This window comes from Vanellus vanellus, assembly GCF_965231255.1.
Source record: "Vanellus vanellus genome assembly, chromosome: 1".
Classification (NCBI taxonomy): Eukaryota; Metazoa; Chordata; class Aves; order Charadriiformes; family Charadriidae; genus Vanellus; species Vanellus vanellus.
This window is the reverse complement of record NC_138905.1, coordinates 40,340,600-40,353,332: the sequence shown is the minus strand read 5'-3', so window position 1 is coordinate 40,353,332 and position 12,733 is coordinate 40,340,600. Positions and strand designations below refer to the sequence as shown.

Below are 12,733 nucleotides of genomic sequence, written 5' to 3'. Positions count from 1 at the left end.
TTTTTATTTTCAGTTCTTAGCCAAGGGCTTTTGCTCCCATTTGTCAGTAGAACTGATACACAAATGGGTTTCAATGACAACTACTTTGACAGCAATATTAAGTTTCTACAAGAAACTTGTAGACAAGGTTTATCTACTACTACACTCTTAGCTTTATCAACAGCTTCCTGAAAGTGAAACGGAAATTCACTTGCTAGTCAAGTCAGCCAGCTCACGATAGCAAGTATTTAAAATCCCTTCCTAAAATCAGAAGCAGTCAACACCTTGAAGTTTAGCATGCCGGCTGAATTCTCAACATAAACAATAGTGGAAGCTGGGGGCGGGGGGGAGGGTGAAAGACCACTGGATTCAAACATAGTCTTCAAGATCTCAAACTGGATCTTGCAAGTTATGTTCTCTTAAGACACAACCACTCTAAGAGAATTCAAAGTACATCAACACACACTCCCCAGTTCTTCCAGGTTCAAGCAAAGATGCCTTTGCAGTACAAATCTAAAGAATTATTTTACTCTTGCAAGTCTTTACAAGTCTTAAGTCTGAAACATATCCAAGTTTCCAGAAACATAAAGGTTGCCACTAACTGATATGACAGCAGGTTTGATCATCTTCAACTCCCTTCCCCCAGCTGAAGAGTTAAGACCAGCAGCCAGCCACCAGCACCAGATGTTACTGCTGTGCAGGCACACAGGAATGTCTCTTTCACACACTCAAGTCACACGCATGCACGTACATATACAAAAAAGTTCTCATCTTCCCCTGGGGATAAAACAGTGCAAAGCCGGAAACAAGTTCTTCCCCAAGATTTAAAGCAGAAATGAAAACATGCTTGTGTTAGATGCAGATCAGCAGCTTGTGCTGCTAACACAAGCATGTTTTCAATTTCTCATATTACAAAACGTCTAAAACAAAGTTACCGGTAACTTCACAAAAAAAACCCGCCCCCAAACAGAAATGCTAAAACTAGGATACCTGTAAGCAAATCCTTGCTTTTGTGAGGAGCGCGCACACACGACCTACAGTGTAAACACTGCTTCTCGCACCCTTCTCCACCGCTTTAGTGTCCCCTTCTCATCCCTGACCTGTCACCCTGTCCCGCTTTCCCCCCCACCAGCCCGCACCTGGTCGCTCCCCCCCGGGTCAGGTTCAGGCCAAAGCCTCAAACCGCCGCCCCGGCGGGTAGGGGAAGGTCGGTTCCCTCCTCCGGGGGCTGCGCTCGGGAAAGCGGCTCTCGGTCCGTTTCAAGTTTGTTTCATAAACGCGTCCGAGGGAACATCAGAACCTGTTTACACACCACCTCAACCGCCGCCAGGAGGAGAGTGGAAAAGCCGCAGGCGAAATAAAAAAATATATATTTTTCGAAAGAAAACCAGCCAGCAGCAGCCCCGTCTCACCCCCTTTCCTCACCCGGGGCCTTCCCGGGAGCCGGCGGAGCAGGCCGCAAAACCACTCCAGCGAGGCGCACAGCCCGGCGCCGCCCGGGAGCGGGACCGGCGGCACCACCGGCCGTGGGTGGCAGGTTTCGCTGCACCGGCGCCGGGCCCGGGGGAAGGCGGCGGGCGGGGGCCGGGCGGCCGCGCACCACCGCCGCAGCGCGGAGACGGGGTCGGCGGGGGGAGGGGGGGGTCGGGGTGCGGGCAGTGGAGACGGCCGCCGCTAGGCCCGGGGGCGGCGGCGAGGCGGCGGCGGGAAGGAGCCGTCCCGGGCGGGCCGAGCGGGCCGCGGGGCGAGCTGCCAGCGGCGGCTGCGGAGGATGCGGGGCCCAGGCACTGCTGGGCCGCGGCCTCGGCCGGCCCCGGAGCGGCGCCCGGCGGCCGCCGCAGCCCGCGGCCGCGGAGAAGGGCGGAGGGCGGCGGGCCAGGTCGGGCCTGCGGCTGCGCTCCCCGCTCGGGCGCCGCGCGTCCCCCCCGCTCCCCCTCGGAGACAAAAGCAAACGGAAACCCGGCGGGACGGCCCCGGGCCCGCAGAGCCCCGCCGCGGGCCGCGCCGCCGCCCAGCCCTCCCTTATCGGCCCGCGGCCGGGACGGTGGCGGGGCCCAGAGCGGCGGCGGGGGCCGGGGAGGGGGCGGCCGGGGCCGGACTCACCGCATGAATTTTCTTGTCCCGCGGATCCAAGATGGCTGAGTATCCAGCACGGAGGATGCTGGGGGAGCAACCTTTACCCTCTGACCCGCCGGCCGCCGCCGTCGTGACCCCGCCGCCGCTCGGCCCGGCAGCCAGCGCTGAGGGGCGGGGGCAAGCGCCGCTGTACGGCCCGGCCCGGCCTGGCGGGGAGCGGAGCGGCGCGGAGGGGCTGAGGGGGACGGGGTGGAGAAGGAGGAGGAAGAAGAAGGAGCAGCGAGGCGCGCTCGGCTGCGCTCCCTCCGCCTCCCGCGGGAGACGCGGCCCAGCACTTGGGGCCGCGCACGTCGCCGGGCCCGCGGCGGGGCACGTAGGCCGTGGGGCTGCTGGGCCCCGCCGCGCTCCGCGGGCCTCGGGAGGCCGCAGGCACCGGCCCTGACAGAGGCGCTGCTGACCGGGGACACGGGGATCCGGCGCGGCGGGCGAGAGCGCCCGGCCAGGCCCCCATTTTGTGAGGGGAGAGGGAGGCCTGGCCCGCCGCGCCCAGCCCGGGCCGGGCCAGGGGCTGTGGGGGCGAGCAGGGTCCGGGGGTAGCGGGGCTCCCCGGTCTTTTTCTCAGCCTGCGGAGGTTGGAGCCCCCGAGGGCTCCGGGGGAGTGTGGAGACTTACCCCGGGCGGACGCGGTCTCCTGGGAAGCGTCCAGAGAGGGAGTCCCATCACCTGTGGCCCGGGCCTGTCGGCTCTGCCTGAGTTACCGGGTGCGGAAGGAACGGCCTGGCCTGGGTGTAGGCTGTGCCTGAGCCTGCGGAGGATCCGGGTCAGGAACTACCGTCCTGATGAGATAAATCGTGTGAAAGGTTTATTTTCTCTGCCTGTGAGGTAGCGTTGGGCAGGCAGGCCGTGCCATCCACTTTTGTCTGTTATTAAAATGGAAAAGCATTGCCAAGGTGACACAACGGGACTTTTTTTTTTTTTTTTTCACTTATCAGCCCTGAAAATATGTATGTTATAACAATGGCTCAAGTGTAGCAAATGCAGATGCACAAAACACTCATAATGCAAATAATCCCCTTGAACTCAATGCGACTATCAACAGTACAAAAGCTAAGCCTGTACACCAGTGTTTACAGGATCAAGGCCAACATAATTTGTGAACTGGCTTCTCTGCTACGTCAAGAAAAACAATAGCACTTCTACCTTAATTTTGTTATGAAATCATCATGAAGTTTAAAAATTCAAACAAAAACATAACACCGCCAGAAAGAGCAGGTTTCTTTCAATAACTTCACGTGTGTGTTTTCTTCTCAGGTTTGATTTTGGAGCTCCAAACTGAATTTTAAAAGTAAGAATTCAGTAGGTTATACAGCACTAATATTTTATAGAAACGTTAGTACCTACAGCAACACGTCTGTCAACATAAACATGTTTTGAAGATGAAAGAGCGCAGTCTTTCATCTAAACTGGGAGACCAGTTTCTTAATGCCACCAGCTTTTTATGCAGCACAATTGCGTGCTGAGCGTGGGTGCCATGTCATTGAAATGAATATCTATACACTTTGTCCAGGAAAATACTGCATGTATTCTAATATTTTAACCTTTCCTTTGTCACTGAAATCTTCATTCATTTGCTATGAACAAACCATTATAAAACACCATAAGTCACATCCTGTTTTTAAGTAGAGTATGTGAATTTCTGGAGTACTTTTGTTGTTCGATCTGAAAAATCAAAGATTTCTTTACACCACATGACAGATATAAAAGCAGTACTTTTAGACTGGAAATAGTAACAAATTTCATTAATCTTTACTGTTGTTAAATAAGCATTTCTATAGTCTGATTGAGCCTTTTACATCCATTTATAAACATTTTGCTTCGTTTTGTTTCATTTTGCACTTTAATGGTCTGAGTTTCTTTTTCAAAATATATTTTTTGTTATACATCCCCAAAGAGAAGTCATTTAAGACATACGATACCCAATGATATGATGCAAGTTAAGTAAACACCCGACATCGTGGTTGCATCTATGTGGACTGACCTCTCTGTTCATTACAAAATTACAGTTTACATGCAAATCAATTAACATTTATACAACAAGAAGCCTGTGTAGTTCAAAAGAGCTAGGGAACATAAATAGGTTTTCTTGTCTTAGGTTAGCTTAGTATAACAACCTAACTAGCAATCACACTGTGTGTAAATTGTGATTTAAGTTCTGATAATTAAAAAAAAATTCTAACCTGCCCTTCTGCCTGAAACTGCGTGTTCAGTTGAGGAACCGCATCACTGTGGCTGTAGTAGGTGTGTATTCTACTTCCTCATTTGTTTTCTTAAAGAAAGTGAAAGCTGTTAGCCTTTTAATGCTTTAAAATAACCTTTGAAGACGTTAAAGAGGTGTTATTGTCATGTGTGTGTTCATACATTTGCTACTTTTAGTCTTGGCTCAATACATTTTTCTAAAACGGTGAGGCCTGTTTCCCATAGTTGCACCTGCTTAATTAAGGAGATGTCCTGAGCTCATTTAATGCCATAGCTGCTAATCATGTGTGGACACTCCTAATTCATTTTGAACCTCATATGTTATGGTTTGACCTCCTTGTGTAAGTCTCTGTCTACAAACAGATATACATTTGTTATTTTTAACCTCATTTAATCAATGGCCTCCTTTTCTCTTGACTTACTTCATAGACTAGTCTGATACACATCCATTTTCAATCAATAGAAGGATGTCTATAGGATTCAATCTGCAAACTTGTGTCTATGATGGCACAGGTGAAGGAACTATATAATACCCGATGGCAGCAATTACAAAAAACCTGTCCTGCAGGTGATTGCATGTGCAGGCCCATGTAGTCAACAATTCCTGTGGTGCTGTTAAAGTCAATCAGCACAGTCTTCTACCTAATCTTCCTGAAAGCCAGGGCCTTAACATGCATGCTGTGAAGCAGTCATCACACCCATCTAGTAGCCATTTGGATTCGCAGCTGGCTGTTGCTTCTGCTAATGTCCACGTCCACAGAAGGCTAAAAGCCTTCAGCATCTGGCTGGAAAATTTGGGAAGATGCCGTCAAGAAAGACAGATGTGCTCAGAATCCCCAAATGCTTTATTGTCATGGTTCTGGGTGTTCATGGGAAATTCTCTGCAGTTTTTCTGAGCCTTTGCTCTAGAGAGTTTGCGGATGCTCCTTGGCTCTGTTCAAAGTGTCACCAATAGATGTGGGCAATGCAGTCACAGAAGTGGGAGGAAGGCAAATTGCCCAAAGTATGTGCAGGGCACAGTTAGGGTGTTCCACTTTGCCAAAATATAATATTAAATTAGTCATAGTGAGACCACCATCCTCGATCATGAGTGGAGGCAGAACATGGTGAATTTTTAAGTCATTTTTAAACAGAACAAAAAGTGCATTGGAGTGCAGCAAGGGTCCTTCCTTCTCCCACCTACAGACTCTCCCAGTATTCCTCTGGAAAAACAAATACAGTGTGATAACCTTGAGTAAGGGTTAGAAGCTTTTCAGTGGTGGAGAAACAGGCTGCATTTTTCTTTCTCAAATTAGGTTTTAAATCCATTGGAAGAAATAGCTTGAACCAGAAGATAGTGCCCCTTGATTGCAAGGTGCATTCCATTAGCTAAACTAGTGACATACCTCTTCTGAAGGAGGCAGAGGTTCCTGATTTCTTCTGAACTCAGAGCTGTGTGAGACTCACAAATTGGGAGGGGCAGCTTCTCACGGATGTCTTTCTTGCGTGATATTCAAGTCTCTCAGTTACTTTCTTTGGAAGAAGGTTGTAGGGTTACAGCACTGCTCTGCATTAATGTTTTGCCTAGAACCCAGGCAGATTTTTTTTTTTTCATAAATATAGAATATTTAATTTTTTAATATTTCTAAAACACAAGGATAAAGGTGTGCCAAAGTGTACACCGCACCAGAACTGTTATTAAAGATTTCACCACAAAGAGATGTTAAAACTTTTTTTTTAAGAGTAAAAGCACTAAGACCTCTCATTTTCTTACTGTATATTCTCCTAATTCTTAATTATTACACTAAAACAAAGCACAAAATACTTAGATTTGGGAGGAATTCTTAGGATTACTTTTGCAAGTTAGTCTCCAATTTTTAGTTAATTCAGGAAAGGTAAGGGAAGGATCAGCTGTTTCCATGGCACTGTCCTTATCTATCCTTTCACTCCTACAGGGGATTTCCAGGGATGGCTGCTGGCAAGGGAAGCCCTCTAGAAGTGCAGCTCCATTACTGTTTTAGTGTTAAAATGCATCACAAGGTATCCACACAGATGGCCTCTCATCTGCTGGATTTGTAGTTTCCAGGAGGGAATATTGGGAGCGGAAGTATCTTTATCTCAGTCTCTCATATATTTTTACTATCAAGAAACCCTGTCTCAGCCTTCTGCTGTAGTGCCTTCAGTGTCTGATTTAGTGCTAATTATACCAGAGCACCAGGGAAAAAAAATATACCAAGTTTAAAAAGAAATCTGCCAATTCGGGGAGAATAATATGACCCCAAACAGGAGATAAAATGTAAATTTTTCCAAAAATAAGATGCTTCACGCTGCTGTATAGCAACGAAGAGGTCTGCCAGAGTGCTAGTAAATGAGAGGATAAATCAAGAATTAGAGGTAGCAGCAGTTTCAAGTCTTTCTTAAGACAAAGAGAAGGATAACGCTACAGATGGAAATATGTTTTCCAGAGGAGAGAATGTATTACAGAAACACAAGCTAGCACCAGAGTAGGTGCTGACTGACATTCCCAAGCATGATTATCCCCAGAGAGACGGGAGTTACAGCGGTGGTGACAGGGGAACCCTTCCTATCTTAGTTCTCAAGATTGCCGTCAGCAGTGCTCTTGCTGGTGGTCATTGGAGAGCTCGCTGGTCAGAAGTGCTGTTTCTCATTTGAAACTATTAAATCATGTCAAAAGACCGTCAATGTTTTATTTTGAGTACGGTGGACTTCATGGCATGATATTTCCATATGACTAACTGATGTAGTTACTACGAATACGTGCTACATAGGACAGTCTCTCCATTAAGCTGCAGTCCCTATTGATAAAAACATAAACTTAAGCGTTTCAGACAGTCATAATTAAAAGTTATGCTGGGAAGTAAGAGCTATTACAATGGCTTTGTAAAAAATGATCAGCAAATATATAACCAGCAGCCTGGGGAAATCACGGTATCTAAGGTAAAAGGAGAATTAATTTCCCTTACACCAGGTCTCAGCTTGGCAAGGGAACAGAGCCTGGGGGGCTGGAAAATGCTGGATTCTTGTTCTTGCTTTTTGACAGTTTTTCAAGTTCGATGGTCAGGCCTATTTCCAAAAGGGTGCTCTCCCCTAAATAATTGTTAATAAGCACAGCAAGTGAACTTTGGCTACAGCAGTTGATGATAGTTTGCCATCCCACCAGAAGCCAGAGGACTCCTGTGTCACTGTCCCACTGGGCATGGCCCCAGCCCGGTGAAGCAAGTTGCCAGTGTGCAGTGACAGAAGTTAGGCCAACTCATGCAACTTGGCAGGAGTTTGGTGGTGCCTGGAGAAGGGTCCCTGAGCTCCCCAGTGGTGCTGTTAGCTACCTATGGCTGATGCTGGCCCCGCAGCCTGCAGAGGGTTTCCCGTGTGGACAGCCCCTGGTAGTGCTTGCTGACTGCAGAGGCATTTGTCTGGGCTTTGTGCTTGTTTGAAGAGGTGAGACAGCTCTTAAGCTACTTTGGAAGCTTTGCTGGGGTCCTGATCATCACATTGTATGACTCTGAACATCAGCAGAGAGTCTGTTACATTTTTCCTGCGGTAAGGCCAAAGGCCAGCTGCCAGGCACAACACCAGTTTCTATCACTGGGTTGCAAATACAGGACAGAATGAGGCTTACAAGGGCTCGGAAGGGCTTAAGCTACCTCATTTTCCAAAGCCATCAGCAGCTCACGTTTTAAATTGAGTCTTGTTTGCTACAGACGTAGGCAGAACAAACAAAAAGCACATCCTTTTGCTCTTGCCAGCCTTGCTGTACCTGCCTCTTCATCCCAAGGAAGGCTGAAACCCAGATCGCAAGTCCAAAGCTGCTGCTTACCATCTTAGCCAATTCAAGCAGCACCATGTTGCTAGGCCGATGAGAGAGGGAACTTACTGCATCAAAACGAATCTGTGTCTGCAACCAGTATACTGAACTGAATTACTTTTTATTCTGGCTTGCATGAAACCAACCGCCGGCATGCCTAGGAACCTCCAATAGCCGCTACCATCGCAGGGCTAAGACTGATCCTTCCCAGCCAAGCAACAACCCTGCTGTATCATGGACACTCTGTAACGGAGTAATAACAGCTACTTTTGAGCTCTTCTTCAGGTCTTGCCCAGCAAGAGATATAACTACGTGCACATGCCAGGTCTCTCCAGAAGGTTCCTGGGTCTCAGTTTTGCTGCAGCCGATAGGATGCTGGTTTATTACAAAGCTGTCCCCCTCCTCCCCCCACAGCCTTGCATACCACCGATGGTGCTCTACTCCTGTCCCATTTGGGACCATGAATTCAGACCTTTGTTTACCATGCAGCCAAGCTATTCATGAAATCTCATGATGCAGAAACTCAAGTGTAAATACTGAATGCTCAAACATTTGAACCTCTCCCACCTCTTCCCATGCCAATCCTGCTCAACATGTTCAATACTCTCAGTGGAGGAGCTGCCCAAAGGGAGCCGGTCTGAATGGGGAGACCAACTGACTGAGGCAGTCTGCTTCTTCCCCACTCAGACGTGTGTCTCAGCAGAAATAAACTGAATTTTAAATTCAGTGGCCTTCCATGCTCCCATCACTTCCAGCAGAGCCCGTGGTTCCTATTTGCAGCCCTGCTCCTCATCTAGCTCTGCTTCTTGCTTGGGTTGGCCCTGAGAAAAATGGCAGCATCTTCGGAGAAGAAAAGTAAGATTTTCTTGATTTTTTCTGTCTCTCCCTCTCTTCCTTTCTTTCTTCCTCTCTCTCTCTCAATTTGTCTCTTGCCCTCTTCTTGCTGTCTTTCTGAAATCACACACACAGTGATATAAATATTCTTGCAATAAGCAGCCAAATCTTTTTATTACAGTAGACTGACCCCACTCCTGCTGGGGCTCCTGAACGAACAAATTGCTGTGCCTGTTGGGGAGCCCCACAGATTTTGGCGAAGGCCTGAAACATGTAGCTTGTGCAAAACTTACAATTACAATTTCTACATCCAGGATGTTTCCTATTTCATTTTATGCATTGTGAATGAAAGCATTAAAGCCCCCATTCTGCAGCACTTTCTCAGGCAGAAGCTGTGGCAGGTGGTGCCTGGGCTGGGCACAGGGGCAGACCTACCGAGACAAACTTGCCCATTTTAAATTCTTTTTTTTTTTTTTTTTTTTTTCCCTAGAGACGGTCCCAGCAAGCTTATATTCACAGCAAGTCCATGGAGTATACGCACTTCCCCTTACAACTAAGCAACGGTGTAACACCGATTCCCAGTGGTAACTGAAACGATACAGTGTGACGTACTGGCAGGAGCCATGTATCTCACATATGCAGGTATCTTTTAGTTTTTATATTATTCCTTTGATGTTAAGTCAGATGAATTTGAAAGCTAAGCGTGCCATTCATCTCACCACCTTCAGCTGTCTGAAAAGGAGGCACCTTGTCTGAGATATTTACCCAGTCTTCCTGCAAGTCAATGGAGAAGGGGATCTTCTCTCCTTCCATGACTCCCGAAGGCGGGCGTCCCTGCAGGCTGCGGGTGACTGGCATACAGGGCATCTGTGGCACTCGGATGGCTAATGCTAGATGGGAGAAATTCTCCTTTATACAGTCTGTTTACTCACATGGGAGGCCCGAATATTACTTGTTCTGAATATTTAGCAAGTGTTTACTAAAAAGTACGTTTGTGCACAGATATAAAGATTTTCTGCGCAGGGCCTGTGTTTGAAAAATATGCAAGAAGGTCTCTCTTTTATGCACTATATGATAAATCTGCCCGTGAAATATTATGTTGGCATAAAAGAATGGAAATATTCTCTTGATTTCAAAATTTAATTTAATAGGAAGATCCTAGATATAAAACTATGTAATCCTAATGTATATCCCTAAAAACGATTTCAGAACGACCCTGTGTTGTTCAGGGCTGGAAAAATCATCTGCAGTTTTAACGTGAAATTGTTATTAACTGCTTAAAATGTAAGTAGCAGTTCTGACATCCTCTGTTTTCATACTGATTAAGTTATATCTGGGTTTTTTAGTACGAAGGCATATTTATTTCAAATTCACCAGCATAAAGAGCTGTTAAGAGCTCCAGAGATCAAGATTCTAGTGTTATAAATACATAGCTTGAGACAGTCCTATCCTAAGTGCTTGCTGTCAAAACAGACAAGACAGAAATGGAGGAGATGATGAAAAAGAGCCAAAGTGACTTGCCAGAAGTCATGTCATAGTCTTCTCTCCAAGCTCCAGTACAGGAGTAAAGATGCTGACCGGGACTGAAGGTGGGCAAGCTTAGCCTACAGTTATCTTGGCCTTTCCAGTTCAAGAAAAGTGTTCCCCAGGGAGAAAAACAACATGAGAAATCACAGTTTATATTCAAACATCAAATATCCTGAGCAAGAATGTTATGATTTTTAGCATTGCTAGCATGGCAAAAGATTTTGTGATGAGTAGTTGCGGTTGCCACATCCTTGTTAGCAATCCGTACTAGCACCCAAGTAAAATACTAGCTGAATGCTGCTGAGTATGATCTCTTTTTAAAAAAAGTGTACAAATATGAGATAGTCTGAGACGTCTTGTTCAGCAACCCAGGTATATCTGGCCCTGTGCCGACTTCCCCACCCAGCCTTGAGTGTTTCTCTATTGAAAAAATTCATGGAGATTTCTCATGCTAATCCAGATAGTTAGTGCTCTGAGCCGTGAAACAACTTGAGGTTTGGTCAGAAAATGAATCTGACTTCAGAGTTCCCAATATTGAGTTTAAATATTGTGGATTCTCTTCTGTTGGTTCATATTTGTTTAAAAAAAGGTAAATGGATTAATTTTGTAACAATAGGCTTTATGTTGAATCAAGAGGCTAGCTTCATGCCAGACCATGTATTGTCCTTCCTTCTGCAGCCAACATAAAATCAGGAAAAACTATGAACTAGCTCTGACTGGGTCAGCAAGCCCATACTGGGATGGACAAGAGTGTGCCGTGACCCAGCAGTGTGCAGATATGGCATGAGCCATCATGGCATCGCGGCCTGAGGGTAGATAGCTGTATTTTGAGTTTGTTTGTTTTGGTTTTTTTTTTACAGCTAGTCACATTGCAAACTGACAAAAAGCTGCTTAGCCCGAGAAGCCATAATAATTAGGGGTCTGTGCTTGGCTAACAAAGTTATGTTGTTTTCAGGGAGGATGAGCTGTGGGAGAGGCCTCGCATCTGCCTGCCAAACATCAGATGATCCTACCCTGGGAGCACAGCCCGTGCGTTGCTCTGCTGCATGACAAAGCACTGGGAAGTTTGGCCTTTGTGCTTCTTCCCCCTCCTCTTGGGTGAAGTGCGCAAGTCTGTCGTCATTCGTTGCCTTTGGGATACCTGAGATGGCATTGCTCTCTGCTCTGGTGCAGATGAGGGTTTTATTGTCCTACCAACCATAGATCTGTAGGCATCACTTCTGGTTGTCAAACAACTAAAGCAATTAAAAGGAGTACAGCGTAGGACACTCCTTGCCAAAATCATCTGGGTTTGAGCTGAAACAGAAACATCGATTGCTAGGCATTAACCGCTGCTGGCTTAACTCTTCATGAGTGAATTCACGTTTACATAATTAGTTTTATATATTCCCTTGCAATTCCCATAGGTGTTCATAAGCAGGATTTGGGGAGATGAGTTTCAATGTTACTGGTATTATCATTCTTATAGTTGCTAATTACCTGTAGAAGAGTGGTGTTTAAGCGAGCACAGGTTGCAGCCTGTAAGGTCAGGAGCTGCCCTGGAAGGTTCCCAGCGTGACAGCCAGCTGCTGTGGAGCAGAGGAGATCGGTTTCCAGTGCAGCCTGGGCAGATCGCTTGAGCCCTTTTCCCAGGCGGATTGGACACCCAGAAGCAGCCTGTTTTCTCTCTGTTTCTCCAGATGGTTGCTCTGCTGCAAATGTCCAGCCTCAACTATTCATTCCACTAGCTGTTGCTGCTGTAAATAAAGAAATGTGGGATGGCCACCAAATTTGCACTAGTTATCAGGAAATAAGTGTCTTAATTCAAGTCTACTGTGAAGTGACTTCTGTGTCTTGGCCTCGTGGTTGTTTCAGTAGAAAATCTTCCTGATGCTATAGATAAAAAATTTGTTGGAGGGAAGGGAGTAATCCTAGTGCTAAAACATATGTTTCTAAGATCACCGTTGAGCATTTTCACAAGTTTAATCATATCTACTGCATTAAAAAATTTATCCTTTGTAACATATAGTTTAAATCCCTGTGGTATAATATAGCAGTAACTTGTACAAATTCATCTGGAAAAGTGCAGGCAATAATTTTTTTGTTTACAGTATTATCAAATATTTTACATTTTATGGCAGTTTGGGGAAAAGAAAAGCTATTGAATTAGTTTAGAATAATTCCTCATTTGTATTCTCTAAACTGGGCAAACAGTCTTTCACTTCTCCTTTATAAGAGACATTTTATGAACACTGGGGCTTCACCCACCCACAGCAA

General features: G+C 46.4%; 1 protein-coding gene across 1 annotated transcript in view; it reads right to left on the bottom strand.

Moving 5' to 3' along the window:
• The window catches only part of CNOT2 (CCR4-NOT transcription complex subunit 2), a 93,201-nt gene extending 91,039 nt beyond the window's left edge, over window positions 1-2,162 (bottom strand). The window contains exon 1 of the mRNA XM_082495853.1: window positions 2,083-2,162. The gene's annotated coding sequence lies outside the window, so the exon portion shown is untranslated. The remainder of the gene's footprint in view (window positions 1-2,082) is intronic.
• Between the last annotated feature and the right edge of the window lie 10,571 nt (window positions 2,163-12,733).